Source organism: Puma concolor, chromosome E1 (genome assembly GCF_028749965.1).
Source record: "Puma concolor isolate L17-30 chromosome E1, mPumCon1.1.hap2, whole genome shotgun sequence".
Classification (NCBI taxonomy): Eukaryota; Metazoa; Chordata; class Mammalia; order Carnivora; family Felidae; genus Puma; species Puma concolor.
Window position 1 is genome coordinate 1,272,858 of NC_141680.1, and position 27,889 is coordinate 1,300,746.

At 61.2% G+C, this 27,889-nt stretch overlaps 1 long non-coding RNA gene and 1 other non-coding gene across 2 annotated transcripts in view; both read left to right on the top strand.

Moving 5' to 3' along the window:
• The first annotated feature begins 574 nt into the window (after window positions 1-574).
• LOC147573954 (uncharacterized) overlaps window positions 575-27,889 on the top strand; it is a 39,416-nt gene continuing 12,101 nt past the window's right edge. Inside the window, exons 1-2 of the long non-coding RNA XR_015243784.1 lie at window positions 575-964; window positions 14,391-14,512. This is a non-coding gene — a long non-coding RNA (uncharacterized LOC147573954). The remainder of the gene's footprint in view (window positions 965-14,390; window positions 14,513-27,889) is intronic.
• Window positions 8,062-8,167, top strand: LOC112857175 (U6 spliceosomal RNA). Its single transcript, XR_003223312.1, has one exon. It is a non-coding gene; the product is annotated as a U6 spliceosomal RNA (small nuclear RNA).

Below are 27,889 nucleotides of genomic sequence, written 5' to 3' on the forward strand. Positions count from 1 at the left end.
TCACCGCTCTGGCCCCTTTCCCTCCCCATGTCCACTCCTTCACCTCCCTCAGGGACCACAGCCCTGTCCCCTCGCCCAGCGCCCTCGCCCCTTCCCCTGCCTGTACCCCCTTCCCCACGTACTGCAGCCTCAGCCCCACCCCCTCCGTCCTTCCCCCACGGTGGACCCCAGCCCAGTCCCCTGCGCCCCCGCCGGGGCCCCCACACACCCTGCACCACGCGTCCTGTCCGCCGCAAGACAAACTTGCAGCTCCTCCCTGGCCGCTCCAGAGGCCGCCGTCCCTCCCACCCCTGCCACGGCGCCCCCTCGGCCGCCCTCGGATCCCGAACAAGCATCTAACCTTCGACTGCTCCACACGGCTCTGCGGCAGCACGAGCTCAGTCGGGCCGAGCATGTGACCCAAGCCGGCCAATCTGAGTGTTTCTCTCCAGGACCTTAGTGATTGGGCGGACGGGGACACGTGACCCTAGCCGGCCAATCCGAGTATTCCCTGCCCCGGACTTCTGGGTGGGCAGGGACACGTGACCCGAGCCGGCCAAACCGAGCGAGAGGCTTGTCGGGTTCTCGCAGGAGCCATGGAAACTGTGGTCTTGTCGTCTCTCCGTGGGTCCCTCCCGTGTGGGGTGGGGGAGCCTGGCGCCGGCGCAGAGCAGCAGTGGGAGTCCCCCGGGCCGGCCAGGCCTCTGGCCCGTCACCCCGGACCTGGACGTGCCGGTCGGGGCGGCAGGAGGTCCGTGTGCACGTGCGGGGCTGTGTGCGGTGCCGGGGCCGGTGACCTCTGTGGTCGCGGGCTGGGACAGCGGGTGACGGAGGCCGGCCGCCGCACCGTCGGGGCCTCTCGTAGCCTGTGACGTTGGCGCCGCAGCTGCAGCAGCAGCAGCTGCAGCAGCAGCAGCAGCAGCAGCAGCAGGAGTTTGGCCGACTCCGGTGAAGGCGGTGGGAAGCGCCAGCACTGAGCCCAGAGGTGGGCCGGGGGACGTTGGGGGCAGGGGTGCTGGGGCAGAGCCACGCGGGGAGGGACCGCGTCCCGCTCCTCCCCACTTTGTGCCATTTATACCTGTGGGTCTGTCCTAATCGTGGATGTCAGGGTGTCCCCGGTAGGACGTGCATGTTGTGGGGTGGCTCCACCCGGAAGCCTTGTAGGACTTGGGGTTTTTCTCAGAGTGAACTAGGGCTTCGGCTGAAGGAGGGGCAGCAAGACGAACAGAGGTAGGAAGGGGCTTCCAGGCAGACAAGAGCTTGTGCAAAGGCCCTGTGGCGGGAGAGGAGGGTTTGGAAGGATGGCGCTGGGTGTGCCGGGAAACACGGGTGGGTACGGCAGGGCACCATTCAGGTGAGGACGACACCGAGCACAGCCTGTCGCCCGGAAGTGCCTGACCAGGGTGACTTTCCTTCCTGGGGGACCCAGGCCTCCCAGGCTGCAGATGTGTGGGTCCCAGTGAGCAGTTTGGTCAGTGGGTTGTCCAGACACCTTGACGAGTGCCGGTTTCCTGCAGTCAGAACTGCGGGGGGGGGGGCACTGTGGTGTGACCCCAGGAGCCCAGTGTGGCGAGGCAGCTGGAACACATCAGTGTGGGCCGTTGGCTCTTCCTAGAGCTGAACGAAAGCGTCCTAGTGAGTAGGCTCGGCTCTCTCCCTTCCGGGCACCGCTGGGTTCCGTGACATCCGCGCCCCGAATTCGTATAATCTGGGGCTCTGGGCAGGAAGTAACGAGGGGAAAAGTGGTTTGGACAAATAATTGTGAACGAGTTGACGGGAACACGCGTGAGTGCTAACGTGTGGTGGGCGGTGCGTGGAGGGTGAGGAGGGAGTCGGGGGCCCTTCCGTGGTCTCCCGTCTGCGGGGACGTAGCCTCGGCCTCTGTGACGCTCAGCCTCGTGAACCTGCCCCCCTGCTGTCACTTCACGCTCCGCTTTCCCGCCGCCCTGGGGGTGCTCCTGCGGGCTCTCCCAGGTCCGGGGCCCAGACGCCGCCGTGGGTTTGGGAGACACGTGGTGGGGTCACGGCTCGGGACGTGGTCGCCGCGGAGGGTCAGCCTGTCCGGGACACGGGCACGGTTCAGACAGAACGCTGTTGCGGGAGGGCGTGGCCTTCAGGCGGGGAAGGGGCTAGCACCCTTGGGTGGGGGTCAAGGAGGGGAGCAGCCCGGTTTGGGGAAGGAGCCGCCAACGGCCGCCCCGGGCTCGACGGGAGCCGGGTCCCGGCGGCGTGATCTCCCAGGCCCGGCCTGCTGGGACCGCGCCCACCTCGTGGGCCTCAGACCGCCCTCCCGTTGCCGCCGTCCAGGGCCGGGACGTGAAGCTGGTACGGGACCCGCCCTGCCTCCGCGGCCTCGCCACTGCGCCCCGGATCACGTCACCGTCAGCTCTGCCCCGAAAGTCAGGGTCGGGCCCCATCTCCCTCGTACTTGCCTGGCCGAGCCAGTCTGTTTGCAGGCGTGCAGGTGTGAGCGGGAACGTGCGCGTGGGTCACGAGGCGGGAACGTGGGCGCGGACCTGAACGCACCTGATCGGTTGCCTGCTTCTCCCGGAGACCTCGGGGACCCTTCCGTCTCTGCGGCCACTGTCCCGAGCGGTCATCCGCCCGTGATGCTGAGTGTCCCCCGGCGTCTGTTCCCCCCTTCCAAGCGCTAGCTGGGCTGTGGCCCCCAGGCTAGAAGCTATGTTTCCCGGCCTTGCCATGACTGGCAGAGCCGGGTGCCCCTGTGGCCAGATGTGGGCAGTAGGGTGTGAGTGCGAGTGCTGTGTGCCCTTCCAGGCCCTGACCCGTAAGGCCAGCACCGTATACCGAGCTGGCAGGCCCGCATCGGGGACGGCGGCCCTGGCCGCCCGGCCTTGTCCCTGACAGCCTCGGAGGGTCAGCCTCCAAGCTAGACCCCACTGCCTTCAGAGAGGAGCGCGCTGTTTCGGTCAAGCCACAGCCAATACCCCAAGCTCGCGAGGCCCGCGCGTCGCAAAGCCCGCAGCCTCCCTTCGGAGCTGTCCTCACGTCTGATCTTGACGGTGGCCCCTGTGAGTCGGGGGCTCGTGGTAGCTACCGTGCTTTGCCCGTAAGGAAACTGAGGCCCAGAGACAGCTGGGTTCTGTCCCAGTCACAGATGCAGAGAGGAGACAAGAACCCAGGCCCCTGGGCCCCAGGGCACAGCTTTCTCGTGTGCAGGCTGTTGCCAGGAACGCTCTGAGTCGAGGCCGTGAGGTTGTTATTAAAATATTTACTTGCATGAAAAATTTCTATTACCTGAAACTCATGTATTATAGATGGAATCAGTAGCTTAGGAGGAAATAAACAAGAAGAATCACTTTAATAACAAAAGCTATGCAGATAAATTCCTCATTTCAGCAAGCTCTTGGCGGTCCCGAATAAATATATCATTTTTATCAGGCAAGTGCTCTAGAAACAGCGTCTTCAGGAAATATGTCAAAATAATCTCTCTGGCTGTGCTGCTTTGTGGAGGAAAGAAATATGACAGTGGCTTCGGCACAGGCTGTCGGGACGGAGGGCGACGAGGCGCTGAACAGGCTGGTCTCCCGGCTGCGTTCCAGCCCACCAAGCACAGCTCAGGGGGCGGGGGCCACGCTCTCACTTCCTGGCTGACAGTAGCCACGCTGCTCGCCCTCTCTGAGCCTCCACTGACCAACTCACAGAGCCGTCTGGGTATGGAAACTTCTTACCAGATGTGGAGTGCTGCTCACAAATCACGTGGGCCCCATTGAACGCCGCCACTCCTGCTGTTGTCTAAGTCGTGGACGGGGTGTAAGGGGAGGAGCAGAGTGGGGCCCGATGCCTGCTGGCTGAGGAGTGCGTGCGCCCGGTGCACACCTGTGTGCCTGCCCCTCTCCTGGAGGTGCACCATCAGCCGGGCCTCAGCGGTCCAACCCCAGGACCCTCCCAGCCCCTCGCCTCCCCTCGAGGAGAGCCGGTCCGCGCTGAGCCCCGGAGCATCGGAGCCCTGTTCCTTGAGTCCCTGCACCACCTCCTGTCCCTGCTCCCGCTGTCCCTGCCTTAGAGCAGGACACCATTGCTCCTGACTGCTGCCTCAGCGTCCCCACGTTCGCTCCCAGTCTGAGCTTCCCCCAGGATGAAAACTGTCCCTCGTTTGTGCGAAAACCTCCCACTGCCGGGCCACGGAGCCCGGATTCCTCACCTGACACCGAGCCCTCGTACCTGTCCAGCCCAGCGGCCCCGACACGCCCCGCCTTCCGTGCTCCCACACTTCTCGCTCTCCGGTCTGTCTGCAGCAGCCTCTCCTTTCTCTGGGGCGTCGGCTCTCCCTGCAGGGTCCAGCTGGAGTGTCTCCTGGACGTCAGGGACGGAGCGACCTCTCTCCCTGCTGCGGTACTCTCACGGAGTCCCATCTGTACCTCTCTGGCTCCCAGCACGCCTTGCGGGGCATGGTCACCCTCCTGCTGGTCCCGTGGTCTGAGGCTGGAAGGGAAGGGGCTGTGGGGCCCGCGGCCCTGCTGCCTGCAGCGGGCCAGCACCTCCGCTTGGGGACGGCCGGAAGTCAGCGTGCAGTCAGGGACCCGGGGGAAGGGCGTGGAGGTGCCCCTCCTGTACCCTGACCCACCGGATGTAATTAGAGCCCATCCGTAGCGACCCCCCTTCCCGTGGAGCTGTTAGGGTCTCTGTGAGGAAAGGAAGGAAAAGAAGCTCTTGTCTGGTGCTCTTTTGTTCTGGAAGGTTCCTGGCATCTTGGAGGTACAACATCTGATGATTAGTTGAGACCCCGTGCTTTACGTAACGCCCTTTGTGTAACACGTGCGTGTGTGTGATTCGCGTGCAGGCATGTGAGTGCGCGTGCAGGGGTGCAGGTGTGCGTGAGTGCGCGTGCAGGTGTGCGTGAGTGTGCGTGCGGGGATGCAGGGGTGAGTGCAGGCGTGCGTGGTGCTTCCATGCACGTGTGATCGGGTGTGCCAGGACTTGCCGGTGTCGGAGTGGATAGGTAGTCATTTTGGCCAGGGGCCCGTCACGGACGGAGCTGATCTCCCTTAATGCCAGTGTCCCTGGAAAACCAGCCTGCCGGTCACTGCTGGCCGCTGGCGCTCCCCGTGGAGGGGCGCTTGGCAGTGACTGTGTGGGACGCGCCCGGCAAAACTGCCCCAGTGTGCTGGAAGCCGAGCTGTCCCGGCCTGAGTGGCAGGGCCCGGACTGTGGACGGATTGGTGACTGCAGGGCGGCCCGCCGACAGGGAAGCTTCTCGTCCTCCCGCTTTTAGGTAATTTGGCCTTAAAACTACCAGGGGTATTGTCTGTTGGGGAATGGCCCTCAGCAGGCCCCCTGGGGAAAGAACCATTAGGGAAGAAAATAAGGTTCCGCAAGAAATTGTGCGGCCTTACGTTTAGCCCTCGCCATCCTCTATGGAGACTCCTCTACTCGCAGGAAGGATAGCCTCATGCCTCTGCCAGCAAAGAGGGCCTGTAAGGGAGAGACATGGATTTGAAAGCCTCACTCTGGCAACTAAGGAGTGTATCTCTGGGCACAGGTGACTTCAGCCCCTAGGCCCACCTGGCCCCCCGGAGGCATTCCAGATGATGACTGAGCCTAGTCGGTTAAGCTACAGAATGGTTCATTGGTTCCTAGGTGCGTTGTCTCTCTGAGAATGTATGAGGCGTGGGTTTCTAAGGCTTTTTCGGCCCCTTCCTGGCACCTGGGACCGAGGCAGACACATTGTTCTTCTGGCCTCGTGTGGTTAGGAGGTCACGTCCCTGTCACTGTTCCCCTTGAGGTGTTGAGAAACGGAGGGCCTTTCACGAGAACAGCAAAGCAAATGCTTTGTAGATTATAGATAAACGCAGATGTGTAATGGAATAATGTAAGAAATTAATCAACAATCAAAGGGTACGCGGGAGAACTAGGGGAGAATCGCCATGTTACTTCTTAAAGCTTGATTACACACAGGAACGTTTTCCAAGTTAGGTAATGTTAGGAAAACATAGATGACGTATGTTACAAGGAAATCGCTAGCAAACATAATGCCACGTTTACTGCAGTAAATCGGCCAGTTCAACCCACTTCTGTTGTCTGTGTCCATTTTTATGTTAGTTTTAGTTTTTTATTTTAGTTTTTAGTTTCACCGACGCCGTTCTTCCTTCGGGAACCCCTGGTGGCTGGAGCTGGTCTTCGGCCCCAGTGCCACGACTACGCTTCGGTGACACGGCAGGATTTAACCTCGTAAGCTCCCTGTTTGAACAGCCCTCATCTATATCTTAAATTAATGAGGGGACTCCCACGGGAACGACTCGAAGGAGATAATGATGCGTCCTCGTGGGGCTGCGGGAGCGTTGCCAGCCAAGGAGCATCTCATTTCTCGGAAAATTAAGCCAGCACGCCATTATCACATCGTTTCTAAACGAAGGAAGGACTGGACCTCAGCGTCGTGGCCTCGTTTTGGCAAGAAAGAGACAACCTGACAAGCTGTCTTGTCACACGCTTGTTGGAGCAGAACATTTTGAGGAATGTCTCTGGATCCGTTCGGGAAGAGGAGCCGGTGGGTAGGAGAAATGTCCGAGATGACCAAATGTGACGGGGCCGTTTGCCGAGTAATCACCCCACGCCCGAGCCCGGGAAGAAGGAAACGCGTTTCTGTTTTCTGCTCTTGAGCTGCGGGACCTTGCTCGGGGTGGGGAGCCAGAGCCCGTCTGCTGAAAAGTCGTGAAGCTCTGCTCGGCCGTAGACGCTGGTGAACACGGCCAGGTGAAGTCGACCGATCCTGCCTGATGCACCTTTACCCCATGACAGGCCCTCTCGGGACGGCCTTCCTGCCCGTACGCCCTCTGTCTCCCCAGGAACTGCCCTCCTGACTCGGTGGCACCCCGCAGCCTCTGCTGCCCCCGGCGAGAGCCGCTAGGCCCTCCGGGGCGGAGTCGGCCTGTGCTGGGCCAGTCAAGTCTGTCCACTGGAAGCGGGGACTCGGGAGCCCAGCAGGAGCTGGGGGCCTTGGCCCACTTGGTGAACACCTGCCAGCAACCGGCCCCTCCTCCCCGGGAAAGAAGGGGGAGGAGGGAAAATCCGGAGCCACGCTTTGAAGCCTGACGGTTCTGGGTTCGAATCCTGGCTCTGCATCTTGAGACCGATCCCGATCTTGTGCCCTTGAGCGTGTGACTTAACCTCTCTGATTCCCGTTTCCTCACTTGGAAAATGCAAGTTTGATAACAAGGAAAATTGTGATTTAAAACAACTGTCATGAAACCTGTCTTGGTGGCTATGAAACTTGTCTCTAGAGTAAGTGGACTTTGGACCAAACATCGATGAAGCGTCCCCCCTCCCAGGGAAGTGGACTTATCCTCCGGTCAAGTCCCTCCGGCAGCAGACGAGCTCAGGGTCGAGGCCCCTTGTGTCTCGAGAAGCTCCACCGATGGCCATTGTGTTGCCTGTTTTGTCCCATCCCTCAGCACCCCATCCCCTCCTCGACGTTTCCAGATCCTCAAGGCTACAGGCACATCTCCCGGGTTCTCCCCTCCCCATATGTCCGCCTTCTGGCTCCGGTCTTCACTGAGTGGTTTCCAGGCACATCACGCTGCTGCGTGCAGGGACTGTCTTCTGTTGAGTGATTTACTCCCTCATTTGTCCGGAGCACGTCCTCAATCAGCTCCCTAAGAAGGCACACGGGAGGGGAGTCTTTGGCGTCCGTTGATACTTGAAGGTGCCCTGACGTTCTCCTAGCATTTGATAGTGTGGATGGTGTGGACGGGCTGGACGGTGTGGATAGTCCAGAGGAGTGTAGAGTTTTAGGACAAACGCGATTTTCCCTTCTGTGCCTTGATGGTATTTTCCCATTGTCTTCTGGCCTTCGGCGAGGCTGCAAAACGTTCCTGGTGCCGGGTTGATTTGTTCTATTGCGAGTGAATTGTTGTCTGTTTTGCACTCTTTTTCTGGAAGCTTTCTCTCCAGAGCAAAGGTCAGCAATTTTTTTCTGTCAAGGGCCAGATGAGAAATATTTTAGACTTTGTCGGCTGTATGGCTTCTGTTGCGACCGCTTAATTCTGCTGTGGTAGCACGAAAGCAGCCGTGGACAAGGCACAAACGGGCGTGGCTGTGTTCCAGGAAAACTTTATTGACAACGTGCATGCTTGGGCAGCACGTGTAATAGAATCAGAAGGACGCAAAGAAGATTAGCATGGCCCCGTGCAAGGATGACGTGCAGATTGGTGAAGCGTTCCCTATCACAAAAGCCTGACAACTTCATTCACAAAAACATGGTTTGCCAACTTCTGCCTTATGTCAAAGGGCGTTCTCTTTACCCTTGATTTTCTTTTTAAGTTTCTTATTTATTTTGAGAGAGACAGAGACAGCATGGGTGGGGGAGAGGCAGAGAGAGAGAGGAGAGAGCATCCCAAGCAGGCTCCGCGTCGTCCGCACAGAGCCCGGCGCAGGGATTGAACTCGCAAGCCGTGAGATCGTGACCTGAGCCGAAACCAAGAGCCAGATGCTTCACCCGCTGAGCCCGCCAGGCGCCCCCTGTCCTTGGTGCTTTGAGACTTCCCAGCGAACCGTTTATGGAGTGTTCTTGTTTTCATCGATTACGCTTGAAAACCTGGTGAACTTTCAGTAGAGTCGTGTCGTCCAAATCTGATAAATTCCCTAGCTTTCTTGAAAAGGTATCTTCTCCCTCCGCCTTCTCGGAGCCCTGCTGGTTACCCTGCATTTGCAGGGCCTCCCAGACTTCTTTGGTTTGCCTCTTATTTTCTCAGCTCACCTTTCTGTTACTTTCTCTTGTTAATTTTTGTTTAGCTTTAAGTGATCTCGACACCCAGCGTGGGGCTTGAGCCCACGGCCCCGCGATCGAGAGTCACACGCTCCACTGACTGAGCCTGCCAGGCGCCCTGCTGTCTCTTTTCTTTTTGTAATGTTTTCCAGGCTATTGGATTTGACTTTTTAACAGCCTTTTTACATGTTTTAAAAATACTTTTGGCCATATATTTTTAATCTCTAAGGGTTCTTTCATGTTCTCTGAGTGTTTAAATATCGTAGAATCGTTTTATTTTATACGAGATGCTATGTCTCCTGGATTCTCCCTGAAGATACTAATTAGGGTTGTTGGTGGTGGTTTCTCATCTCCTGTTTTCAGAATTATTTCTAATCCCTTAGGCGTCAGCTTTTCTCTTTAATGATCTGATTCCTTCTCTTTTACGTTGCAGGGTTTCGCCCCCTTATCTGGTGTTCTGGTTGACAATTATATCGAGGTGATTTGTATTTGTATTCAGAGTAAGCCATGCACAGTTGCACTTGTGCTCTGCGAGTATGAGCAGTGCTTGTTAATGGCGGAATTTGCACTAGACTGGTCACAAGGAGTTGCTTTTAGAGCTGCGGGACCCCTGAGCCCCAGACGTGGAGGTCTGTTTTTCTGGAATGGGGCGGATTTATAATTTACCTACAGATGTTTGGGCATACCACCTTGGGCTTAATTCCACTTCCCTTGAGCGACGGTTGGGCTTAGTGACTTTGTTCTAACGAACAGAATACGGCGAGCGTGACCGTGCGCGACTTCCGATATTAGGTCCTACGAGGCATCGCGGTTTCCTCGTTGTTCTCGCGTTGTGACGACACCCGGGCAGCCTCCGGAGAGTCCGGGCGGTGAGGGAGCCGTCCAGGATGCCAACCCTCCGGCCCCAGGCGAGGCTTCAGATGATGCAGCTCTGGGGCCCGTCTTGGCTGTGCCCTCATGAGAGACCCGAGCCGGGACCCCCCAGCAAGCTGCGGTTGAATCCCTAGCCTGCACGGGCTGAAAGATAACGAGTTTTTGTGGTCGTGAGTGGCTCTGTTTCGGGGTAGCGTGTATAACGTGTATGCAGCCATAGGTAACAGCGCAGGGGCTGTGAACTTTCCTTGGGGTTGACTCGCCGAAGTTTCACCTAGATCTGTGTACCTGGCTGCGAGGTTTTCGTCCAACGGTTGGGCCACGTATTCTGGGTATAATCACGGCCACCCTGCTCTCAGCGCTGTGTCCCATTTCCATTTCTGGGTGAAGTTTCTGAGGCCCAGCCTAGGGCCGTGAGGGGAGCTCTGATTCCTGGGCTGCACCTGTCTCCACGTACAACCTCAGGTGTGGTGTTCGCCATGCTGCCTCCTGTTACCCCGCGTCCACCCGCCTCCCCCCACCCTGTTATCCTGTGTCCACCTGCCCCCCTTACTCCACATCCATCCGCCCCCCTACCGAGTTATCCCACATCCACCTGCCTCCCTCCCCCCTTACCCCAGGTCTACCCGCCTCTCTTACCGCAGTTATCCCGCATCCACCCCCCTCTTACCCCATGTCGACCCGCCCCCCTTACCCGCGTCCACCCCCCCTCACCCCACGTCGACCTGCGCAGAGGGGAGGCCCAGGTGGCTCTTGCTAAGCCTCCTGCCTCCTCCCACGAGTCAGGTATGCCATCGTCTCCGGGTGACAAACCGTTGCTGAAGGCTGGGAGTCTTAATGAAGCAGTAACTTTAAGAATGTGAGTGGACACAAAGGCACAACCAGTGCCTCCTTGATTTGCTTGTGTGTCTTACCTTCAGCAAGCGCGCGTCCCGCGTCTTGTGGACTCGCAGGGACTCCGGCACCCTGGGGGCCCGGAGGCCCCAGTCTCGGCCGGGGGTGCGGCCAGGCAAGGACCTCAGCTTTGATGGGTCCTCTTGCGAGGCCTAGACCATCCTCCCGCGTCCTAGCCCCCAGACCCGTGAGATGCAGAAACGGGTCTCCTGGACCAGAGCTCTAGAATGCCAAGGGCACAAAAGGAGCCGACTCGGGGCAGGAGGGTGGCTGGTGGGTGCGTGGGAGGGGGAGCCGGGCGTATCTGTGGTCGCTCCTTGGTGGGAAAAGGGTCCTCATCTCGGGCCCAGACTTAGCGTCAGCTGTGCGCAGGGAAGCTCAGCTGCGAAGGTCGTGTCCTTGGGGGGCTGACGCGGGCATCGAACGGCGATCAGAGGGAAGACAGAGCACTTGTGCCTTTGAGGAGCGTGTAGAGCGACCGGGGACGCCTGTCGAGGGGAAGCAGCCCGAGCACGGGTCAAGAATCCCTTCTCAAGGGTGGGACCTCGCGGTCTCACCAGTGGTGCCTCTAAATCGTTGCGGGGTTTCAAGGACGTCACTTGTGTCATAAAAACATACAGGACACTTGCACCTCAGGGGAGGAGGAAGCGTGTCGTTCCGTGGCCTCGTCTTTTTACTCTCTGGTGCTTGTCCGCGTGGTCAGCAGACATTTCTGCCGGGCGGCTGTGCACCGGCCCCGGGGGGCTGGCCCCCCGGGCCGCACAGGCCGCAGGAGGGCCCAGCGGGTGCAGCGGGTGCCCTGCCCTCGTTGGCAAGAGTGGGTGCAGAGCCGTCATCGTGCCTGACGCTGCTGCTGTCCAGCCTGCTCGTCCTGCAGTCCCGCTTCCCGGGTCGCCGGCGCCTCAAGGACAAAGGCTTTTGTCTGTTTCAATCAGCTCTGCGTCCGGCGCCTGGCGCACAGTAGAAACCCAACAGGCACTCACTGCTTCGGTGAACGCTTCCAGACGTGTCTGCGGGAGGCGGTCGCGGGGTCACGTGCTGTCCCAAGCGCAGGCCTGTGGCGCAGTCAGTCGCGCTTTGAACGCGCCGTGGGAAGGGCCTGAGGCATCGTCCCTTCCCCCCCGCAGCAGGGACGACACGCGTCCCGCACGGGGGACGCCGGCGGTGACCAGGGCCAGGCCCTCACCTGCTCCGTCCACGCCCGGTACCCCGCGAGCGGAGGTGAGCGATCGCGGCGGCCGCTGCCCGGTTCTCGGCCTTTCCCCTTCCGGCACTTTTTCCAGGTGTTTCCTCCGGGAAGTATGCACGTGTGGAAGTGCCGGGTCAGAGCGCGTGCAGTTCAGTCTTGACGCGCATCCACAGGTGCCCCTTCCCGCCCTCCAACACTGGCGTCCTCGTCCCTGTGAGTCCGCACTGTCACGTCACCCTGCGTCCCTCTGCTCTCGGGGTGGGGGGTGGGGGGGCTGAGCATGTCTTCGTGTGCACACCCCCGGGAGCCCTGCGGCGCTGGCCCTGCTGGGGGACTTCATCAGGGAGGCAGGCGAGCGCCCAAAGTAATTAAAAAGGAATCAGACCCTCTTGTGTCTCTCAAAGATGATTAACGGGGCTCTCATTCATAATTTAAGAAGTCTTTTCTCAGAGTCTCCTCTCCTCCCTCGTCCTCCCACCCCTGCAGGCGGGCCGGCTCCGGGGCGCTGGGCTGGGGGTTGGGCACGGGCTCAAGTTAACAAGCTGTGTCCTCGGCACATTCTTGGTTTTCCTGGGAGTCGCCGCTGGGAGCCTTTGGCCCTTTTTCCTGCCGTGACGTTAGTCTCTGATTTGCACAAAGTGCGTCCCTGTCTGCTGGGAACAGGTGGAGTAGTCCCCTCGCGCCAGATGGGTGACAGACCCCCGTCCTGGGCGTGCGTCCGCCACTGGGGGGAGCGGGAGTTCCCGGGGGGCTCTGAAACCCTGGTTCTGACGCCTGCCTGCCCCTACCCGCTCCCCCAGCCTCCGGGGGCCCCTGAGGGGCGTCTGTGGAGAGTGGGGCAGTCACCGTGGAGGCACAGGCTGCGTGGAACCGTGCCGGTGGGCTGTGGTGTCTTTTTCTCTTTTTAACGACACAGGCGACGCCAGAGCGGGAAGCATCAGAAAGCAGCGCGAGTACAAGTGTTGTTTCCCTGCGGCGGGTGTCCGTGCGCACGTCTGGTCTTGCCTAAGTGTGCCCCTGACGCTGGGTCCTGTGAACACCGCTCACGCCTAGCGAGTTTGGGCCCCGGCAGCGGGCCCGGGGCGCGGAGTTCTGCCTGTCCCCACCACGGTGGTCGGGGTGACCCGTGCTCGGATTCTGTCTCTGGTCTCGCGGCCGCGCCTGCTGCCTGTTTCAGCCGTCCCCTCCGAGTCCCCCTCGGCGTCCCCAGATCCGACCCCATGGGCCCCTGCGCTTCAGCCCCGGCGGCCGGTCTGCCGTGCCTCTTGCCACCGCCTCGCCGGAGGCCCAGATCGCTGCCTCCTGCTTGGGCCCCGCCCTTCCCGGCTCCAGGGCCCTGTGGCCTTGAGCTTGGAGACTTTCCTGGACTCTCCTGAGAAGCCTCCCCGCCTGCTGCCCGGGTGGGCCATGAGCTTTTAGTAGGTGTGTTTGCACATACACGTTCATTCTTTTCACTGCACACTCCCTCCGTCTGTCCCAGGAGGGGGCTCCGTGCACACGTGTCTGCTGACAGCCTCACGCTCTGCCGGGACTGAGTCCGTGCCCCCACCCGCTTCCCCTGTGGAAGCCTGACCCCAGCATGGTGGCATTTGGAGGCGGGACCTTGGGGAGTTGATTGGGCCACGAGGGCGTGGCCCCGTGATGGGCTTAGTGCCCTAGGAGAGAGACCCCAGACGGCCGCCTCCCGCCTCCCGCCTGCCGCCATGCGGGCACATGGTGGCATGGCCAGCCAGGAGACTCCAAACCTGGCACCTTGACTGTGGGCCTCTGGCATCCGGAAGTGTGAGAAGTGGACTTCTGTGGTGTACGTCGGGGCCCCCAGTCTGGGCATTTGCTGCGGCAGAGCCAGGCCCACTGACGCCAGCTCTCGGCCTCCTGCCACTTTGCCCATTTCAGCGTGGCTTCGGAAGGATGAAAGTGAATCCTTGGGTTCCAAGTGGAGATGAGACTTTTAAATATTGTGTGAAAAGTCACGTTGCATAGGGGTGCCCGGGGGGCTCAGTCAGTAGAGCACGTGACTCCTGGCCTCAGGGTTTTAGGTTTGAGCCCCACGCTGGGAATAGAGATTATTTAAAAGTAAAACATATTAAAAAATTAAAGATCCAGGGGTGCCCACAGGGCTCACGGTCAGTTGGGCATCCGACTTCGGCTCAGGTCACGATCTCACGGTTTGTGGGTTTGATCCCCGTCTCGGGCTCTGTGCCGACGGCTCAGAGCCTGGAGCCTGTTTCACACTCCGTGTCTCCCTCTCTCTCTGCCCCTCCCCCACTCACACGCTGTCTCTCTGTCTCAAAAATGAACGTTAAAAAATTTTTTTAAAAAAGTGACATTATATAATACGAACTGTTTTAAAGCAACAATTCGGTGGCATTCAGTGAACATACGATATCATGCAGCCGTCACCTCCCTCTGGTTCCAAGACGTTTCGTCTCCCCCAGAAGGAGATCCTGGACCCGTTGATTCTTCCGTCCTCTCCCTCCGCCAGCCCCCAGCAACCGCCAGTCTGCTTTCCGGGTCTGGGACGTAGCTGTTGTGAATAGTTCATGTAAACGGAGCCCCACCATGTCTGACTGCTGGTGTCTGGCTTCCTCCACTTAGCGTGTCTTCTCTTAATTCATGGTGAAGATGCTTAAAAATCGTGTGCGAGAGTGTCTTTTGCGTGTTTAAACTCAGAGGGGTTTTGTGTTTATTTATTCGTTCCGGCGTAATTAACATACGGTGTTCTGTTAGTTTCAGGTGTGCGACACAGGGGTTCCGAGCAGCACCGGGTGCCCGCCACGAGGGCGTCCTCAACCCCCGTCGCCTGCTCCATCCACCACCCTCCCTGGTAACCGCCGGCGTGGTCCCCACAGGTAAGCGTCTGTTTCTTGGTTGGCCGCGCTCTCTCTTCTCCTGTGCCTGTTGGTTTTGTTTCTTAAATTCCACATTTGAGTGAAATCACGTGGTGTTTGTGTTTGATTTATCTCACTTAGCATATTTTCTAGGTCCACCCACGTCTTTGCAAGGCACAGCAAGACTTCATCCTTTTTATGGCCGAGTAGCCTTCCGGTGTGTGCACGTGCGTGTGCGCGTGCATGCGTGTGTTTTGGCCGTTGTAGATAGTGCTGCTGTAACATCGGGTGCGTGGATCTTTGAATTAATGTTTTTATTTTGGGGAGTAAACACCCAGGGGAGGGATTCCTGGGTCGTAGGGTAGTTCCGTTTTCACCTTTCTGAGGACCCTCCACCCTGTTCCAGAGCAGCTGCCCCAGTTTGCACCCCGGCCAGCCGTGCACGGGGGTTCCCCTTTCTCCGCATCCTCGCCGGTGCCTGCTGTTTGTCGCGTTGTTGATTTTAGCCACTCTGGCGGGCGTGGGCGGTGTCGCATGGTGGTTCGTGGTTGTGACGTGTATCTCCATGAGGATCAGTGATGTTGAGCGTCTTTTTGTGCGTCTGGGTGTCTTGGGAGAAGTGTCTACTGAAGACGTGAGCCCCTGGGAGGGTGGAGTTGTCTTGTAGTTGTTATAGGGACGTGGTTTTGCGCTCTGCCCGCCCCCTCCCCCATCCTCTGGGAAAGAGGGGCTCGTCCTGGGCTGAGCTGAACCTCAGCGGCCAGGCTGGACGGGGTGAAGCAGGATGAAGTTCTGCAGGGCTTCCTCCAGCTCCCTGCTCTGGGCAGTTCTGGGAGCATTTTTGTTAGTCAGTCGAGGGCGATCCCAGCCGCGGTTTGGGTCATGCCAAGTGTCTGAGCGCTTAGTGCCTGTGAAGGGATTTGCAGAGGGCTCGTCCTGTACTGACCAGAACCTTAGTGACCTCAGGCTCTCACGGTGCGGGGGACGTGGGTGCGAGCTGCCCGCCAGAGGCAGGGGGGGCCCGACCTCCTCTGCAAGGCGGCATCTTCGCTCAGGGAAAGTGGCTGACTCTTTCAGGGGTGTGGGGGCGTCGGGGGCGGAGGGGGGGCTCTTCCGTGCATCTTCAGGGCTTAAAGTCCAGGAGACGCCCGCAGGCATCTCACGATGGTCTCAGAGGGGCCACACTGCGGGGGCCTGTGGGATTCTGGGAACACTTCCACGTCCTCAAGTTCAGTACTTGCTACTTCCTCCGTATTTCTTCCTAGGTATCATCAGAAAGCCCCCAATTTTTTGTCTTTGGGCTGTGCCTTGTTTTGGGGGGGATTAGGAAAGGGGTGGCTGTGTGGGCCATGCCTCCAGCCTCAGCGGGCCGGTGGGGACGGGGGTGGTCTGAAGGGACACAGCGGGTGTGGGGCCCTGCAGGGGAGCCTGGTCGGTTTCTCACCCTGGAAGTCAGGCTCCAAGGTGACTTAGATGGGTCAGAATTGAGGAGGAAAAGTAAGTTTGAGGTTGAGGAGAAGAAACGTGAGCCCCCTACGTTTGGGTCTTAAATCCCAAGCGCACGCATGCGGGATGAGGGGACTCAGCACGTGGCTGTCGGTGTGACGGGGCCATCACGGGGTGGACGCAGGTGAGAGGAGGGCCGTTCGGACCAAGGGAGGCCGAGACCCCCGGTGCTTCCTGGACTTGAGCCGGCCTGCCAGGGGGTCACACGTCCACGGCGTGAGGTCGCCACGTGACGAGGCGCGCGAACGTGGGCACCAGAGTTTACCGAGGGGACGACGGGGTCAGCGAGAGCCTGGGGATGACGTTTTGCGGGCAGCGGTTGAAGAAGCCGGGGGTGGGCCGGGATCTGGCTCCGCCTTGTCGGGGGCCCGTGAGGGTGGACGTTCCCCTCCTCGTGCGGCCCTAACAGGTGAGCACACACCTCGTGGTCTGGAACCATGTGAACTCGCCTTGTGGTTCCAGAGGCCCCATGTGTCGGCAGGCCAAAATCAAGGTGTGGGCAGGGCAGCCCCAGTGTTTTCCGGCCGCGGGGGCTCTCGCGAGCTCTCATGGGGTCCCAGCCCCGTTCTGCCTGTGGGGCGGCCCCCTCCCCTCTGACCTCGGCCTGGGTGGGCCTCTCTCCTCCAGCCCTCGCTTCCCACGTGGCAACGCTGGGCCCTCCTGGACAGTCGGACGGTCTCCGCACCGCCAGCTTCCGAGTGTAATCACACCAGCTAAGTAGAAGGCCACACTCCTGGGCGCCGGGGGGATTAGGCCGCGGGCCTCTGGGGGCGGGTGGTGGTATCGTTCTGCCTCTCACAGACAGCAGCTGTCAGCTGTGGTTTTGTTTTCCGGTGTGGCTTCCGAAGCAGAACCCGGGCTGGCGGCTGTGATCACGGGCCGGGAGGCGTCGCGATCTGGGCCAGAGCCCTTGTGTCCCACAGTCTGACTTTGTACGGCAAGGGAGGGGGGCTCAGGAGGACGTGGTCCCGCTCCCCCGGGGTCACTCGGGCACAGGACGTGTTTTGCCTGGGAGGGTGGTTCAGCGGGGCTTCCTATGCTGGGTGAGATGTCGGACCCGGCGGCATAGATGTTCCCAACTGTAAGACCGTTACTTTTACGGGGGCCGTTTGGGGACGTCGTCCCGTTTGGCTCACAGTTGAGACCAGACCAGCTTGTGTCACACGCAGGACAAGACCCAGGCGTGGCCAGCCGGCCGGGATGCGGTGCCCAGGTCAGCGCCTGCCCGAGCGGCCCAGGGCCGGGAACCGAGAGGATGCTTGGCGTTTGTCTGCGTGGCGGGGATGGGATTGTACGGTCACCACGTTGGGGGAAAAGCGTGATGCTCTCGGTCTCTGGAACTGGGTTTAGTTTCTGAGTCCGGGCGCCAGGCCGAGGAGTGAGCTCATTTCTAACGGCTGGTTTCCCTGCCTGTCTGCTCACAGGGGCCGCTGCCCAGCCTCTGCCCGACTCTTCAACCCCGGCACGCTGAGAACCTGGCTCCCCCCAGGACACTTGACCACGCCTCCCTGGGCCTGCAGTCCCAGCCGCAGACCCCCTGTTCCCTGTCACTCCTTCTCTGGGCCCAGGGCAGGGGCGGGGACCCCGAGGCCCCTCTTCCCTCTGCCGTCCCTCCCGGGGTGGGAGCCTTCCCACCTGGATCGGGTGCGGGTGGGTGGCCGGTGGGTCATTGCTGCCCACGTTTACCCCCTTTCAGTGCTCACGCCCTGTCTCCATCTCAGGAGCCCAGAGGGAAACCGTGCCTCAGCGGTCCCCGCAGTTCTCACACCTAAATGGGGGTGCCGGGGGACTACGGGGCCGGCTACCCTGCCGGAGGCCCCAGGCACCCCCCCTCCTGCCCCCAGCGGCTTGAAAGCAGCCGGCGCCAACAGATGGGGGTGGCTTCTCTGCGTTCCGTGCCCCCGAGGGCATGCCCTCTTGAAATGTCACCGATAAGTCGTAGCCACTCGGAACAGCTTTGCCATGGGTGTGCTTTACAGTCTTTCCCTGGGGTGGTTCGTGACACATTTGCAGTGAGTGTCACTGTCTCCACAGCGGGGGCCACAGGGCCCCTAGCATCCTGCGTGGCCGCTGCAGTGGACGCTGTGGGGGCACGGAGGGCTTGTCCCCGGCTGCTGGGCGGCCTGCAGACAGAGTGTTCCTGGCCCTGCCCTTCTAGGGCCGGCCCCCCAAGAGGGCCTCACCCGGGAGCCCACTGCCTTTCTGGGGCTGTCAGGAGCCCTGCAGCCGTGGGCGGGCCGGGCCAGCCCGGGGTTGGGGTGTGGCTAGGGGGCGGGAGCGGGTGCAGCCACCTCCTTCCGCAGGCTTCCTGTCCTAACGGCAGCTTCAGGGTGCCGGGACCCAGGCTGTGCTGGTGCAGATGTCAGCGTGCCCCTGTCCCATCGCCCCGGCCGCGTGGAAGTCCTTCCAGCTGAGGGCATCGCGGAGGGTGGCCCTGTCTGCGGGGGCCGCACAGAGCGGGCGTGACTCCCAACAACCTTGGGCGGTGCCCCACGTGTAGAAACCCCTCAACGCTTTGTCCTCTTTGACCCTGACCATAATCTCCAGGGCGAGATCGTGACCCTTGTCTTATCTCTAAGATGCCCACAGAGCAGAAAGTTCCAGGACTTACCCAAGTTTCCCTGGAAAGGCGCTTGGTCAGGGTTTGAACTTGGATCGGCCCAGTTCGGAAACCCACACTGATGCCACCGCCCAGACGGGTGGTTCTCCAACAGGGTCCCACGCCCAGAGTGAGCTGGATGGGGTGGCCGGGGTGGCCGTAGGCAGACGGTGGCAGGACATCTAGCTCTGCCGGCTGGTTCACGCTCCTGGAAGATTCTCTCATTCCGGGATGAGGTCTCCGGCAGGCCCTCAGCTTCTGGGTGCACGCTTAGGGATTAATAGGTGTCCTGCCCGCCCCGTTAATAAAAAGTCTCTTCTCTGTATTGTCGGTTTTCATCTCCTGCCCAGTTCCAAACAACTTCATCTTTCCCGTCACCTTCTAGCTGGGATGTCCCTCGGGCTGGGACAGCTGGCACAGGGACCAGAGGTCAGGACCACCTCCTGTCCACTGCTGGAGGTGGGGGGAGTCGCTGCCTGGGGCTGGCGCCTCGACGGGGGCTACGTCCAGGCTGGTCCTTTCTCTCCTGGGCCCCCGATGGCAGTTCCCTGCTTCCCCGGTCCCCTGAGCCCTGGCTTCCCGCCGTCCACCCCGCGGTCTCTGACGGAATCCTGTCACCCCCTGTGCCCCGTTGTTCCGGGGTGAGTGCCCGCATCACCCAGAGGGCACCCAGCTTTCCAGCCCCACGCCGGATGGTCATAACCGAGGCCTCCAGCCGCGGAAGGGACAGGCGTGCCACCCTGGGAATATCGTAAGCGGGGTGGGACTTGGCTGGACCGGGGTGGACCCTCCCCCTGGTCTGGGGCCTGCAGCTCTGCCTCTGCTTGTTCAGGAAGCGGCTCAGGGGCCGGATGAGTTGTCTCCCTGGGTCCTTGGGTAGATTCAGGGGACACCATCCAGCACTTTGCGGGAGCAGCTGCGGGGGCCCCGGGAACAGGGCCAGGCACGGAGGGGCGGACGGGACCGAGGATCCCCGCCCGAGGGTCTGAAGACCTTGGCTTGAGCCCCAGCTCTGTCTCTGACTTCCTGCATGACCTTGGAGAGTCCCTTCTCTTCGCGGAGCCTCGGTTTCTTCATCCGAAGATTGGGGGTGAACATCCCTGCTAGGGTGGTCCAGCAGGGCTCTTGTGAGGACCAGGGGGGATACCGGCACAGGCGAGGCGTTAGTGTTCTCCTTACTGAGTAGCCGCAGGACTCGGACAGGTCGGTTCTCCCCTCCGCTCCTTGGCTTCTGTGTCTGTGAAATGGGCGTAATAAAACCTTTCTCGTGGGTTTGTCGTGTGGCCCAAAGGACCCCGTAGCTGCAGCTGACCAAAACTGTCTCCGATGAGCATGGCAGCATGGCACCTTGGTCGAATCAGCAGGAGCGTGTGGAACCTCCAGAGCGCCCGACCTTTGAGCTGACTTGGTTCCAAAACGCCGAGTCTCCGTGTCTGTTCAACGTAGAGGCGCACCTTGGGTCAGGTGTTCGTGTCAGGACCACACAGCTCTGGCCAGGCGGCAGAGACTGGCAGAGACACGGCCGCTGAGAGCCCACCCCTGTGGGCGGGTAGGCAGGCTATGTGCCCCTCATAACGTGGAGCTCTGTGTGTGCTGGTGTCCCGTGGCCCTCGAGGGTCCGTGACTGCTGTCCTGGAGAGAGGAAGGGCCCCCGTTATTCCTGATGGCAGAGTTGTGGGGGGGCCTTAGCTGTCGGGACCTTAGGTGGCCTTTCACTTACCCACCCACCCATCCATCCACCCGTCCATATATCCATCCATCTATATATCCATTCAACCACCCACCCACCCATCATCCCTCCGTATATCCACCCGTCGTAACCTATCCGTCTGTATATCCATCCGCCCATCCACGCAACCATGTATCCATCCGTCAGTGTACCTATCCATCCACCCATCCATCCGAATTACCCCAGAAGTTAGCGGCCTGAACAATAAACGGGTGTCTTTCCCACGCGGTTTCCGCGGGAGGGGGCCTGGGGGCCGCTCTCCCGCTTGGCTCGGCTCAGTCTCCCTTGGTTCTGGTCAGGGTGTGCAGGACCGCAGTCATCTGTCCGTCCGCAGCACGGAGGCTTCTCGGCGGAGATGCTGAGTGTCCTCCGGAGGCGGCCGTGGGCTCCCCCGAGAGGGCAGAGCCGTCCTGGAGGGTGCACGTGCCGTGGCCACGTTCTGTTGGTTGCAGCCGGCCACCAAGTCCAGCCACACTCAGCAGGGGCGGTGAGCCCCGCCTCTCAGAGGCAGGGGCATCCCAACTTTTGTGCGTGGATTTTGCACCCATCACCGAGGCACTGGGAGTTTCTGCCACTCTCTCAGCTTCTCCTTCTGCTGGGAAAACTCTGTCTCAGGACTGATCCCCTCCCTGGACGCCAGACCCTTTGGTGGTGGTGGGGGGGGTGGCGGTGTGTGCTGTGGTTGTTAAGGGCAACGGTGACAGGCACTGTCAGATTCTGAAATCGGCCTGCTGGTTCCTGCAGCATGGGTGGTGGGAACTACCTGCCGCACGGGGGCAGGTCTGGAGGCGGGGCCGGTCGAGGTGGGGGCGGGGTTTGGTCTAAGGGGGCAGGTCTGGAGGCGGGGCCGGCTGAGGGTTGGGACGGAGTTTGGTCTAAGGGGGCAGAGCTGGGTGGGGGCGGGGTCTGTCCTAAGGGGGCAGGTCTGGGGGCGGGGCTGGCTGAGGTGGGGGCGGGGTCTGGTCTAAGGGGGCAGGTCTGGAGGCGGGGCCGGCTGAGGGGTGGGGGTGGGGTTTGGTCTAAGGGGGCAGGTCTGGAGGCAGGGTGGGCTGAGGCGCAGGGGGAGGCGTTTGGTGTAAGGCCCCAGAAGGGCGCAGGAAGGTGGAATGCAGAGTGCTCGGTGGCTGATGGGCCGTGGGCGGAGAGGGAGCCGTCCAGAGAGCCCCAGCAGCAGTCACCTGGTGGTGTGGCTCTCACCCCCAGGGCGGCTTGCCATCAGAACAGCGGGGAGTAAAGCATGCCCAGACCGACCAGAAGAGTCCGCACGAGGGCCTCGGGCTGGGGCTGCTGGAGGAGGGCTGGGTTGTGGGATCTACTGCTGAGAGCCTGCTGAGAGCCCAGATGGTGTGCTCCGGAATTGATCCATTCCTTGCTTCCTTCAACCAGCTAGTGCGTGTTGAGGACCTGCTGTGTGCTGGGCACTTTGCTACGCCTTGGGTATACGGGGATGAACAAGACGGAACACAGCTAGCCTTCGGGGGTTGAGAGCCCGGGACCTGGGGAGAGGCAAAAAAACGGGACACGGGGCTCAACTGCCCTGTCTGCGCCCCAGGGGTGGCGGTTTCTCCAAACTCCTCCTCCAGGAAGTCTGCCGGGAGCTGCCTGGCGCCACGTGCAGGCTCAACTGCGTCCTCCCCACCCCCACTCGCCCCCTGTGTGCGTCAGCCTTGTCCCCGTCCGTCCCTGTGACACTGACCCTTCACTTGAGGACACAGGTGTTTGCAGGTAAAAGCCGCCTAGAGAGGAACCCGGGAGGACCGGGCCCTCAGAAGTGGCCTTTTCCAGCATCAGGGCCAAGGGTGACCTCGGTGCCTGCAGGTGTGACCTTCACACTCCCAGCAGCGACCGCCCTGGCTTCTGTAGCAAAATCCAGTTTCCCATCAGAACGTTTGACTGTCATGGTCTCCATCTCGAATTTCCGTCCCTGTGGGTCTTCACGCTGCGTCGATAGCATCCCCGGTCCCCGGGATGGCCGGTCCATCAGCTCTCCTTCCCGGGGCTGAGTGCGGCAGAGATCCTTGTAGAAAAGAAAACTTGTTCTCAGCTTTTTTGGCGGAACGTGCATGCAAATCCCCCCGGTAGAGACTCCTGTCATCGGCCAGGAACTTTGACTGTGAGGGGTTGCCCTTTCCTCTAGCAACGTACGAGCCAGTAGGAGTGTGTTCTGAGGTTTGGTGAAGACTGGTCAGACCGGGTCAAGAGGTCAGGGGAGACGTCACCCCAGGTCGTTCCTGGCTGAGTGAAGTGGGGGCTGTTCTGCCACCACGGTCTCGCAGCCAGGACGCCTGAGGCTCAGGAGGGTCAGGACCCGCCCGCTGCCCGTGGCTGGACGGTCTGCCAACCTCCGGCTCGGTCACCGTCCCCGCAGCCCAGGCCGACCACCGCCCCTTTCTTTCCTCTGCCTCTGCGTCACCCCGCAGGTGACCTGTCACAGAGCCCAGGCACCCCTCCGGCCCCGCCCGGTCTCCGCGAGGAGCCTGCCGGTCATGGCGGGAGCAGGCCTTTCTTTGGCCCCCGAGGGCGTCTCTCCTCAGGAGGCTCCGTGGAGCAGGGCTTGCGCCCACGTTGGGTGTGTGCTGATTCAGCTGGGATTTGTAAGCAGGAGACTTGTACGCCGTTCCCAGTACGGGGTCCTGGGCAAACGGCCTCTCTCTGGAAACGGCTGTCTGCTCACCATCTGCCAACCACTGCCAGGCTGGGCCCTCCCTGGTCAGCCTGTAGACTGGGTGGCCTTGGGGCGGGAAGCATCCTGAAACCCATCGGAGCCCACAGCCCTCCTGGCATAAGAGGGAGACTGAGGGCCAGGGAGGGGCGGCCCCCGGTGCAGGGCCGTCTGGATGGGGCATCTGTCCAGTGGGGGTGTGCTGTGGAGAGTAAATGTCTGCGGGGCACCGCGAGGCCCGGGGGCTGGACCGGGGCCGGTGTCGGATGGGATCCCGGCCTCCCAGACGCCGCGTCCTGATGCCCTAAACCTGTGAATCTGCGACCTCAGCTGCGGTTGAATTGAGGTTCTTGATGCGGGGAGATTATCCGGAATTGTTTGGATGGGCCCCAGGTTATCCCAAGGATCTTCCCGACTGGGGGCCTGAGGGTGTGTGTCAGAGAACGTGTGATAAGGGAAGCAGAGGTGTGTGTGTGTGTGCCCGTGTGCATGTGTGTGTACGTGTGCACCTGTGTGTGTGTGCAGACACACGAGTAAGACTGAGACCAGGAGAGAGGGAATGAGACGTGGAGATTCTCCGCAGCTGCCGCGATGGCAGAGGCGGCCTGGGGGCCAAGGGCGCGGTGCGTCTGGGCCCCGGGAAGGAGCACAGCAGCTGATGGCCTGATCTCAGACCCTGTGGCTCCCAACCGGGTGAGAAGTTGCTGTGGCTTCTGGTCACCGGGCGGGTGACCTGTTGTGGCAGCCGCAGGAGAAAGCACGAGGTACGAACCCCAGCTCTGAGCGTGAGGGGGACCGGGGGCCTTATGCGGTGGGTCCCGGTGGTGATGGTGACGGTGACCTGGGCTCTTCAGGCTGCAGGTGTGCATAGCAGTTTTCTCGGTGCCCAAAAGATGGGCTCCTATACGTTTTGGGTAACCAAAACAATAAGTTAAAGAATAAAAACAGCTAAAAAAAAAAAAAAAAATTAAGTGTATCTTTTGGTACGTAAGGGAACTTGAAAAATCTCCAAGCAAAAGTTTTCATTCGAATGCCACCGTTCAGTCTGACTATTTAAAAATATCTTCCCACTGTGCGCATCCAGATTCGGTCTCTTGGAATGAGAAGCAGATAAGGAAATTAAACAAACAGCCGCGTCCCTCGGCGCCTGACAACTCTCATTGGCCTGTCGTCCAGACGGGTCTGATGCGGCCCTTTCCCTCTTGGACAGAATTTCCGTGATCACCGGGGGAAATGCTCTCGGGGTCTGCCCCGGCCTGGACCCGAGGGCGGCCCTTCTGCGTTAACCGCCCGCGTGCCCCCCGCGCCGGAGTCCCGGCTCCCAGAGGACCGCTCTGGCTCTTGGGCCTCCCGCCTGCTGCGGTCACCCGCGCTCAGTGTGCGCTCCGGGGAAAGCGCGTCCGGTAGGCGGCTGTGGCGGCGGAGGACCTGCTGGTGACGTTCTTGGGACCGTGGTCCTCTGGCTCGTCCAGGCGGCGTCTGGAATCGGAGCAGAAGGTGAGCCAAGGGGGAAGGGCTGGGGCAGTGCCGCATGAGCTCCCACGTGGGCCGGATCACACACGGTTCCACGGCTCGGTGCTCAGTATTGAGCACTTCCTGTATGCCAGGCCTAGGGCTTGGCACCGGCACGGCCTTCAAGGAGGGCGTCGCGTGGAGAAAGAAGGCAGGTCATGGGAGCCACGCAGACAGGTGTGTCACACAGGGGGGGACGCCGGCTCTGGTTCCTGGGGAGGACCCGGGCTTTCCCACTCGGTGCAGGAGGACGGGTGGGGGGGGGAGGACACCGTTGTCCGGTGGCTTTAGTGCCACGGGCTGGGCTGCTCCTGTAGCACGTCTGCCTTTCTGTTTTCTCACCGCGGAGACCGTGCGTCCCCAGGGACGAGGACTCTGTCTTCTGCCCCTTCTCTCCTCTGGCAGGCCGACAGGACCCGGACGGAGAGCCTGGTCTCCCCCCTCTGTCCCTGGTTCCCCAGGGCCGGGCCCTGACAATCCCGGGAGGAGCTTCCCTTTGCGTGGGGCTGACGGTTCATGCTCCGGGGCGCTCCCGGGTGCTGGGGTAGAGGCCTTCTTCCCCTCTCCTCCCTTGCTGCTTTGAGGCCAGCATCCTCGCACACCGGGCACCCGGGGCGCCCTTTGGATCATTTCAGTGGGGGCCGTGGCTTCCCTGAAGTGGCCGAGGGGCAGCGCCCTGGAGCCAGCGAGGCCGTGTTCCCTCGGACGTCTATGCTGCGCCCCCCAGATCGCGCGCACCACCGTGGCCCAGGAGGCGTACGTGGCCTCTCTGCGCTTCCGTGAGACCCCGTGTCACGGCTGCAGAAGGATGAGCCATGCTGCAGCCAAGGGGGACCTGGGAGAACGTCGCAGTCACCGGGACGGCTGCCCACGGCCTCCAGCCTCCCACGACCCCACTGCTTTCCTCTCCCTGGTGTGGCAGGAGGAGCTCAGACACACAGGGACATTGCCAGGCTCCAGGTCAGGGCCCGAGAAGGCAGCGTCCTCCTAAGTCACAGAGCCGTCCTGGTCCCCGCCACATGCAGGGCAAGCTCTAGGTCCCCAGTCCCGGCAACAGAGACGCCTTTGTTCTGGGACCCACCTCTCGCTGCCGCCCGCCGCTGACCTCTGCCCCATCCCTGCGTTCCAGGTGCTGCACGTGCCGTCCCACGTCTGCACCACTTTCGGCAGCCTTAAGTCTCGTGTGCACGGGAGACCCCTGATTGTCCCCCAGGACCCTCCTCCAGGCGGGGCTGCGTCCGCCGCCTGGGCTCGTCCTGAGCGAGGACATGCTGCATCATGCCCTGCTGCTCTGCTCCGTCCTGGAGGATGGGGACCCGTCACGTCCTATTCTCGAATTCTCAGTCCTGGCACGGGGACGCTCGCCAGAAATCCCTGGGACACGGGGCTGAGCTGGGGTTTCTGAGACCATGTCTGGTACATGGCTCCTCTGTCCCTCAGCCGAGCTCAGGCCCGGAAGGGAGGGGACAGGGTGGGGCAGGACCGCCGGACGAGGCTGACGGAGGTCAGCGGAGGGGCTCCTGGCTTAGCTGCGTCTCGAGAGGGCTTGTGAGGCCCCAGCCCCAGGCCAGACCTTGGGGCCGCTCGCCCGAGAGGAGAGCTTTTGTCCGGTGGCCAAGTCCTTGCTGGCAGGGTCCACGACTTGGAGAGAGCCAGAGGCCAGTGGAGAAGGCTGACGGGGGAAAACAAAAGGACCTCTAACCCTGACTTTCTGTCACATGACAGTTTCCAGGGAGGTGGGTGCCTGGTCCGGGTCTCAGTGCTGACCCGAGACCGGCTCCCTCACACCAGCCCCTGCCCGGCCCCGAGGCACTTGGGGTGGGGTTCCCCGGCTTGGGCAGAAGCCTCTGAGGGGACCCGGGAGACATAAGGTGGGGTCTGCTGGGCTGCGCTTCTCTGGGCTGATAAATAGTTGTCCCCGGCCAGCGTGGCTAAAGAGTCATCAAACCACATAATTCAGAAATCACGCTCCTTAAAAACTCCCCATTTAACGTGCGGTGGAAAACGCTAATCCAGCACACAAGGTGGTGTTTTATTTTTCTAGACGGGGAACATTTTCTTCAGTCACATAACGACCGTCCTTGACATAATGGTGAAGGGCTGTGAATTTAAAGCAGCCTGGGTCTCAAGGAGCGTTCTCTGTTGTGTGGGGGCGCTGGCCGCGCGGGGATGGCGGGGCAGCTGCTTCCTGGCCGGGCCGTGTCTTCATCGAATTAACTGCTTGCAGAGACCGGAATTTACCAAATGAGACTTTAGTGAGTAATTCTCGTTCACACAAACGGCCGAAATTAAACCTCTGTGCCCGTGCTGGGTGGGCTGTCACCCGGGCCGACGACGCGTCAGGGCCGCGCCACGGAGTCAGGCGGAGCCAGGGTGCCGCGCGTGGGGGGCGGGGGGCCCCCGCTCTGGAATCAGGAAGGTCACCGTTCAATCCCCAGCTTTCCCGCTCCCTGTCAGGGAGGCCCGGGGCGTGTCACCTGCGCCCCCCAGCCTCAGTCTCCCCATGTGTGAAACGGGCCCGTGGGTGGTGTCCATGGAAGCGTTTGGTTCCCTGCGAAGGTGCAGGTGGGTGTTGGCCAGCCCCCGCCTGAGGGGGCTGGGCCGGACCAGCCCGGGAAGAAGAATTATGGCGACTCGGGAACGAGAAAAGAAGCCGTCCCCCGGCACCTGCCTTTCGCAAAGGTTGGAGTCGGTGGCACGGACAGGACTCAGCACCCAGGGCACCTCTGAAGATCGGCTCCACTGGACGCGGCCACACAGCCACTTAATCCACGGGGTCCACGGTCGGTCGGGCTGGTTGCTGGGATGCCGAAGCCGTAGGTGAAACACACAAGCTTTGGCGGCCCTGCCCTTGTGAGGCCGAGGAAACGGCGATAAGAAACGGGGTTTTCTGACCCCTGGGCGGCCCCGTGTGGCAGGTGAGACAAGTGGCGAAGACAGTCCCCTCCCCACCTCCCCTCAGCTCTGGGCTGGCCGCATGCCTTCCTGGGGTGTTGACAGACTGTGCACGAGCAGGGACTCTGGAAACACGTTCGGTCTGCTCTCTCGCCATGAGACGCTTCCCCTGCACCCCGGGCTCGGAAATAAACACAGAAGGAATGGACCAGAGCCCAGCTCGGTGGCGAGGACCCAATTCTGGGCAGAGCGGCCCGGCCCGGCCCGGGCAGCCCCAGCTGAGCTGCAGATATGCGGACAGGACCCCCGAGAGGTTTCTGGCAGGTTGTTATGCAGTGGGGCCCGACTGATGCAAGCTGCTTCCGTAGGTGTTGGCTCACCCAGTCTGGGCGTAACTTCAGTAGTTCTGATTCTCTTTTCCACACGAGGAAACGGGGGCTCAGGGAGAAGAAGTGGCTTCTCGAGGTCACAGCTGGTCAGAGAACTCGGCATGCG